The sequence below is a fragment of the Rhagoletis zephyria genome, unplaced genomic scaffold, assembly GCF_001687245.7.
Source record: "Rhagoletis zephyria isolate East Lansing unplaced genomic scaffold, Rhagoletis_zephyria_1.1 Rzeph_scaffold_00816, whole genome shotgun sequence".
Lineage (NCBI taxonomy): Eukaryota > Metazoa > Arthropoda > Insecta > Diptera > Tephritidae > Rhagoletis > Rhagoletis zephyria.
The window spans coordinates 110,633-119,313 of NW_016157900.1; positions in this window are offsets into that span (position 1 = coordinate 110,633).

The window sequence follows — 8,681 nt, forward strand, 5'->3', positions numbered from 1 at the left end:
TCAATTTTTTCTGGAGCAGGGGGCATATTTTGCAACTCAATTTTCTGGAAGCCGTCCACCACCTGAAAATATGTAATAATAAAATAATTAAAAATGGTTGACAATTATAATAAATGAGTGATAGCAATAACTTACCGGAAGAGTTTCACAAGTTTCGATTTGACGGCTCAGTTTTCCGGTTGCCGATCTTGGTCCAGTGCTGGTTGATTTATCCAAAGCTTCAAACAAATGCCGAAACGGAAGTTCGTTGAAGTGTAGAAGGCAAACGAACCAATGCAATGGTCTTTTTAACAGCAATTCGAATCGTCGTATAATTCCACCGTGTGGGCCAGTGTTTGTTGGCTCACCGTCAGTGCATATTCCAATTAATGCATCCAGTGATATATTTTTATCGTTGAAAAAACCATTTAATTTGGTTGTTTTGTATTCAGCGGTTTCATGTTCCAGTCTTACGTAACCAATCAATTCAGAATTGGGTTCTCTCAAAATAACAAGATGAGGTTCTTTTACCATCCTAGTATGATACTTCTCATCAATTTTATCTATCGTTAAAGTATCATCTTTTCTGCCATCGAATGAAAACGCTAACAAATTGGTATCATCTAACCGTTTTCGAAGCACTTCTTGTCTGCATTTCTCTTTTTCTCTGCGAACTTTCGATTTATCCATGATGAGAGGTTTCCCATGCTTATCTTTAATTTTAAAATCTTGCAAAAGAGCGGTTCCCAATGCTGATGCTACTCTGTCAGGCACACCAAATCTGTCACATACCAAGGCAAAGTTAAAACAATCGTATCTCTCTGTGTATTGTGAACTTGTGCTTCTATCCATATCTTCTTGAACCGGTGGCGGTGCGTATGTTGAATCATCGGGATCTTGGTATGTTGGCATTGATGACATAGACGTTGCTCCTTGCTCTTCAGTTTCCATCACAAATGCATCCATTGTTAGTCTTCTCTGATTATGTTGATCGTGCATGAACTCTTTGAGGCGTTCGGGAACCCAGCCGCATGCACATGGAGCTGCCTTCAAATCGCATTTACATGTTCCAATGTAAAAAATTGTTTCCAGAGATTTTACATACTCTGTAAATTGTTGGGTGTTGTTTCTTCTCTTGATTTGCTCTTGATACTTGTCAAGCAATTTATTCAATTTATTAAATACACTTTTTTCAGCATTATTTCCATACCAAGTTTTTCCCAAATTCCAATCAACTTATCTTGTACTTGAATAGTGAATGATTTATGGGAAAACTTTTTTTGTTCTGTTTTAGCACGTTCGCTTAAGTAAAAATAATATCTCAAGATATCCAGATGGGTTGGTAAATTAAGATCAGTTAAATCAGTAGACACACCAAAAACAGTAACATCATGCTTGGGTATATGACTCATTGGGTTTTCGATAGTTGTTGATGTAGTTGCTTCATCTTGCGGTGTAGAGGATGGTGGATTCATTGTAAACTTTTTGATTTGGAATGGTCACTTCACTTATTATTTTTTTTGAAATATTTTTTATCTGAAATTAGCACTTCACACTTTGAGTTCTTCACAACGACTTAATGCATTCACAAAAACTGTTGCGTTATATATGGTCTACGAGACGAGGTAATAAGAATGAAATGGTAATTTCAATTCTACCTGCTGTGTCTTGTGGTGGCTTAAAAAAAACAACACAAGCAATTTTACGATCTGCAATTGTGTCACATTGATACCTTCATTGTTTAAAAGGGTTGCGGTGCATTCCAGTGATACCTTAATTGTTAAAATGGTTGCAAAAAACGCGTATTTCTTAAGAAGGTGCCTTAAAATACCCACAAAAAGGGTTGTAAAAACAACCTTCATTTCTTAAGTAGGTGCTATAAAAAAACTACACAAGTAAGTTTACGACATGCAGCTGTGTCTTAAAAAACGCACACAAGCAATTTTCCGATTTGCAATTGTGTCACAGTGATACCTTCATTTTTTAAAACGGTTGAATAAAAAACCCACACAACTATGTTTACGACATGCAAATGCATTACAGTGATGCCTTGGTTTTAAAAGGGTTGTAAAAACGCTAATTTCTAATATTTTTTTTTTCATTTCTTTTCTATTACTAAGTTAAATTCATTTTTTCATTTACATATGTTCTGACTAAATAAATTTCTAAAGAGAAAAATAAACTCCAAAAAGAAAAAACATAGGCATTTCGCTGATTTTTTCACGTAAAGTGCAAAACCGGCGATTTTTTGAAATGTTTGTATGGTAAACCCCCAGGGGGGTTCCAGGGGGTGTGCCACTGGCATCGGTGGGTCGGGCCTCCAAAGTTAGTGGGGGTCGGTCATACATTTGGACTCGATTGGAGCACTCTAAATGGGTCAAAGTGGGATTTTTCAAAATTTGCCCCTACCCAAAAGTTCGACCCAAATTGGGGGACATCAGAATTCGTTTTAGAGGTATGGTTCCTTCGGCAAAGTTTCTTATTTTGTTCCTTAGAATATGATTTTCACAGAGCAATGGGCGATTTTTTTGCCTCCCCACAAATCGACCCGGCCTAATATATATATATATATATTTATATGTACACTCTAAAAAGTGCATGTAAAACTACTACTGAAAAGTGTTTATTTTTCAACCAGAATCTGTTCAAGTATACGCACAAGATGTTCAAGATTTGATTTTGAACATGAGTTGTTTAAAATATATACATGAAATGTTTTAAATTACAAACATTTTGAAATTAAAAATATATTTTTTACATATAATAAATACTAAGTGCCAGGGGCGCACGCAGGAATATATTTTTGGGGGGAAAGGGTTTATACTTCTAAATATATATCATCAGCAAATACTGAAAATTCGCTCTTTAAAATACATTTATGAAAGGTTTATGTACAGTATGAAATAAATAAATAAACTTATTAAGTATCATCGATTGCATTTTATTTACATAAAATTTACAAAGAACTCAGACATTTTTAACCGGCTTCAAAAAAGGGGAGGTTATCAGTTCTTCGGAGTATTTTTACTTCTTTTATTTATTCCAACGCATAACTCTGCACCGCGTGAACCGATTCCAATAATTATTTTTTTTACCGGAAAGATGGTACCTTAAGGGTCGTCTCGTAATTTGGTTTAGATCCGATCATTAAATCATGAAAAAAATAACGGTTAAAGATGCACTCAACTTTCAAAAGTAATACAAAATTTTACGAGAGTTCTAATATAAATAAATTAAATAATTTCACGAAATTTTTACACTTTTTTATTAATTTTCGTCGATTTCTGGTTTCTCATTTTTTAATAATTCGAATAACGAAAATTTAACTGAACTTGTATTTTTATCATGTAGCTCATTTTGGTGGAACGAATTCGAAGTTAGCAAATTAAATCTTCGAATGCTTATTAAGTACATATCAGTGGTAAACTTTTTTAGGCTGTAAAGTGTAAAAAGCAACAGTAAGTGAGTATGCATTGCATATTTTTAGGACAATGTTTTCATTCGCAGTTAAACTTTAAAGAGCTCTCAAGAAAAAAAGAAAAAATTCTTACAAAATTACGCACAAGAAATCGAAAAGAAAATTTTTTCTTTCAAAATTTCTTATATCATAATAAATTTAGCCCCAAAACCCACCCCTTGTGTGCGCTACGTGACAAATTTGATATGTAAAAGTAAACAGACATTGTTTAATTTTGCACACACTAGGAGAGGAAACTGGTTACCTCTCTTTATATGCGTAAATTTAAACGAAAATTTTTTAGAGGAAATTTTAAACATTTTATGTGTAAACTGTGAAAATGTGAACAATAAATGTTTAAAACTCAAAAAACAAATTTGAAATTTGTTCTACGCCTTACATATGATAAGTAAAAGTAAGCAAACAGTGTTTAAATTTGCATTCATTAAGAGAGGAAACTGGTTACCTATCTTAATATGCGCAAATTTAAACAAAAATTTTTTAGAGTGTAGGTAAGTTTCGCAAATTTTGAAGCAGAAACGTTTTTCAAACTGGGTGAATCTCTATGGCATAAGTGGAAGAAGCAGACAGGAGAAAAGCGATTTTAGTTTCTTTTCGGGTAGCGCTACTTACAAATGAGATTAATTGCAAACACAATTTCGTGTGTTATGCTTCTGGATCGTGCGTATATATGTGTATGTACCCGAAACAAGTGGTTTCAGAGTAATAGCGGGGAACTGACCAAACGGTGTACCGTATGTAATATACGTGCGTGACTTGGTGGAATTTTCTACTCTCCTATATATAAGTACACTAGCAAATGCCCGATTGCTTCGCGACGCCTAATAAGATCTTTTGCGTTGGCCAATTCAAAAATATCGTTTAAAAGCAAAAGCAGTCTGTAAAGTAAAAATCTTTAGTGTAATTGAAACGACTAAAAAGCGGTATCCTCCTCACTCATATGCCAAGAATAGTAGTGATGTGATTCCATAGGGAATACTAGTCCCTTTCGATGTAATGCGTTTACCTATGGTCTTATTTTCACCTGTGAGACCTCTGCCAAGCGTGCGTACTATTCTTCTATTTGATCCGGTGTACCATGTAAGCCAATAAAAGTCCTTATACGGAAGCTCAAGAGCACAGATGAGCGCTTTCAATTATAGGAAGGCCAAGAATCCTCGCCGCCCCACATGACGTAAAGATTTCGCGTACATTGGCTAAATGAGTTGTGTGATCTCATGAATATCGATCAAATGAAGCCATTAATATACCTATCGTGTTCCTTCTTGGACAGATGTGGTCGAAAATTTCCTTGTAAATTCGCCACTTTTACAATTCGTCTTAATATTTATGAATTGGTTTCTTTGAGTCTTACTGCTGTAATAACGGCCTCGAGCAACTTCGTCAATCGGAGGTAGATGCAAGATCACGCTTACACAGTGTTACGGTCTTTATATGCATACTTAAACGCATCATTGATTTAGCCATCTGAAAAGTAAATTTGTCTAAGATAAACAAACCCCGTGGGGGTTTCTATATATTTCAGGTGCAGCGTCATCCATTGGGTCCCTTTTCTGCAAAACCTTTGCTTGTCATGAAATGAATACGAATTATGCATTCCATTCAGATTTTATAAAAAATATGGATTTTTTTAGCGAAGGAATTTTTCATCATACAGGTAGTCACGGTACGAATTTGAACGAAATCTGTTAATAAATACGACTTATATAAGTAACTCTACTCTAGCTTGTTTTCTAGTAGGCCATAATAGGACCTCCGACAATTTGACTGGGCTCTATTGAGTGGTTTTTGAATTTGGCTATCGGTTTGATGTTTGATTGAAGTCAATAAACATTAATGAATTCGTTAGTACAATTAAAATCCCTCGTCTGTTATTTCTACGGAAAATCAGAAAATATAATCTCTGGCGCACCCTGCGCTCCCTTTTTGCTACTCCAAAAAGCAAACATGGTCCTTTGCGCTGAAAAGGCAACCCGCGACCTATAGAAATATACACACTTACGTATGTACGTGCAGAAGTTCATACTGTGCATACTCAATTACTCGCGTTCAGAAAAATTGCGGTCAGTCGGCAAAATATCCCCCAAGTGAGCGAACGGTGCGACGCGAGTGGATAAGCGGTAGAAAACAAGCTGTACGCTACGCAAAACAACGAAAAGTGTGAAAAACCCATAGTGAACAAAATCTCTGTGTTAAAATAATCATAAAAAAAAAAAAAAAAATCGTTAGCTACGTTAAAAACCCAAAAGCAGATACATACCTAAAACCTAAATAGAAAGTGAAAAAACTACAAAACTACATATCACAAAAGTGATATATTATATTATAAAAAACAAAAAAAAAGTGAAGTTAAAAAGACTGCAGGCAACAGAAAAGCAGGCCAAAAGCCTGAAAAGAAAAGGTAGTTAAATAAAATACCTAAAACAAAAAAAAAGGAAACCGAGACGTATGTATTTGTGAAAAAAAAACAGAAAACATATATAAAATAAAATTATTACAACTGAAACCAATACGAGTCGAAGAAAAGAGGCTGAAATAAGCGAAAGATAAAACCAAGCTAGTTAGAAAAAAAAACGCAAGGGTATAAAGTGCGTGTGGAGCTACACAGCTAATAAAAACACATTAGGGTGTGTTAAAAAAAAAAACGAAAATACAGAAATAAGATTTCCGTTAAAGTGCACTGCTACAAAAAAAAGCGAACTCATAGCGTAAAAACAAAAAAAAAAATTACCCACAATAAAGAAGCACCTTAGTGAAGGCGAATTTAGGTCTATTGGGTGACACTACAACAACAAACACAAAACAGGAGACACGGAACGGTACCAATAAACAGCACATCAACGGAACACAGAGAACCTGATAAGGCAAAGGCGACAGAAGGTACAGTCCCTCCCAAAAACGAAACCACCGCTATCCAAGTAAGTGCCCTCTACAAATATCAACCATACGTATATGTATGTACATACTTAGCGATATCAACATACGGCAGTTAGAAAAAAAAAACGAAATCACCCTTAATTAGCGCAACAAGTGCCAACGGTATATACGTACAATTATATGTAAATACCCATATATACTCATACATATATGTATATATTTGCCCCGCCAACTCAACGACGCCGCTAAGTCGGATACACAGCGCATATATATGTACATACATATATGTACACCATATAAGGTACACCCATTTTTACATAGTCACATAACCCATTTTAACCCTCTCTGAGAATTTATATACCACAACTGTGGTTTTTCTGCTGTTGGTTTGTGTAAGGAAAACATATCTACATTATACGTTACTTACAAAGTCACACACATCATATGTCCCCTTCCTCCACTTGTGCCGAAAGATATTCGAACACCAGCGATAAACTTCGCGCCGCTGCGTGCTGATATACATACATATATACATACGTATACTCAGGCTGAAAAGACAAACGGTATAGTCTTTTTACGGATGTATGTATACATATTGTGAAGTGGCCTTTCCACTTCCATTAAAAATTATATTGGTAGCATACCTTTGCGCTTGCAACTGTGGAGCCCTGGTGCTCCGCCGGCTCTGATTCCGGCCAACGCCTGCTTGGGGCTGCGTTGGTGCAGGCAAACGTTTGTTGCCCGAAGCTGCTGACTGCACCCGATGCCTTGGTGGCTAGCAGGTCGAATTTAATTTAAAGAAAAAGTACTTGTGTTCGAGTTGAAGGTACGCGGGCGAATCCGCCAATATATTTTTCACATTTTGACATAAGCCTAGCAGCTGTCATACATATGACAGGGTCGCATTCAAATATCGTAAATTCTAAGTTCTTAATTGTACTAGATTAGCTTTAAGGTGTGTTCATACAAGGTGATTTATAGGGTTGCAAATTGTATGTTTTTATCACATTACATCACCCTCCTTTGGAAAAAGAAGAATTTGGCAACGTGATCAATTTTGCCCAAAATTCTTGCCCAAAATTTATAATCAGAATTAAATTGTTTTGAAGGAACGAATTTAAGAAATGCTTAAGGGATATTCCTCCCTCTTTCATTCGTTCGTTCAAATCAATTTAAGTTTTGGTAAATATTAGATATCTTAATAAAAGCTATTGTATTTACTTAATTATTACTTATTTTATTTATTAAAAGTTATTTAATAGACAAAGTATCTTATTTGTAAAATAAAATTGAGTAATTATTTTCGTAAATAACTTATGAGGCTATTTGATTGAGTTTTACATAAATACATATTAATCGCTTATGGAAAATCGAATTTAAATTTTTTGTTTTAATATTTGTATTTAGATTTTCTGAACTATAATTTTAACAATGTATGAAATATCCTTTTGGTTTAATAAATGCATTTAGTATTTTGGAAAAAATCTTATATTACAATTTTGTGGAAAAATATATTGTAAACACTTATAATAGTTTGTTTTGTTTGTTTTTTCGTTTGAGCTAGATTTCATATATAAAATTTGTACATCTCAGATTATTATTTTGTTGTTTTGTGCATTTTTGTTGTTGTTTATAAGGTAATAAAGTGAAAGTAATTATACATACGTATATACATATACAAGAAAATTTTGTATTATTTTATTTTAAGAATTCTATTTTTGTGTACTGTTTTTCTTTGTTTATTGCTTCATCAAAAATTGTGACGTTTACACCGTCAATTTTTGTTATAACGTATGGCCCTTGGTATATGCCTGCATGCTTATTGCGTGGTTCTTTTTGAACAAGAACCCTGTCATTAACGCTAATTGATAACGGACGCGCCGTTTTATCATATATTAGTTTGTTTCAAATTTTGTGTTTATTAATTAGTTCTTTAACGATTTTGTGCGACTTTTGCATTCGATATTTAACTTCTTTCGCGTAATTTTCTACATTATAAATCGGGTCAATTTGTTCTTTTTTTAAATCTTGTGGCACTGTTGCCTTTTTCCCAAATATTAATTCAAATGGGGAAAATTTATTATCGAAAACTGTGTTAGTTGTTGTGTTGTGTAAAAATGTAAAATATTTTAAATAAACATCCCAATCGGAAAATGTTTCATTTAAATATGCTCGTAAATATTCATTAAAAACTCGGTGGTTACGTTCGATAGTACCCACAGTTTCATGATGGTGTGCGGTTGAAAAATCGTGTTTAACCTTTAAAAGTTTGGTTAATTCAGTGAAAATTTCATTTTTAAATTCGGTGCCTAAGTCTGATTTAATGGAATTCATTACACCGTAAGTT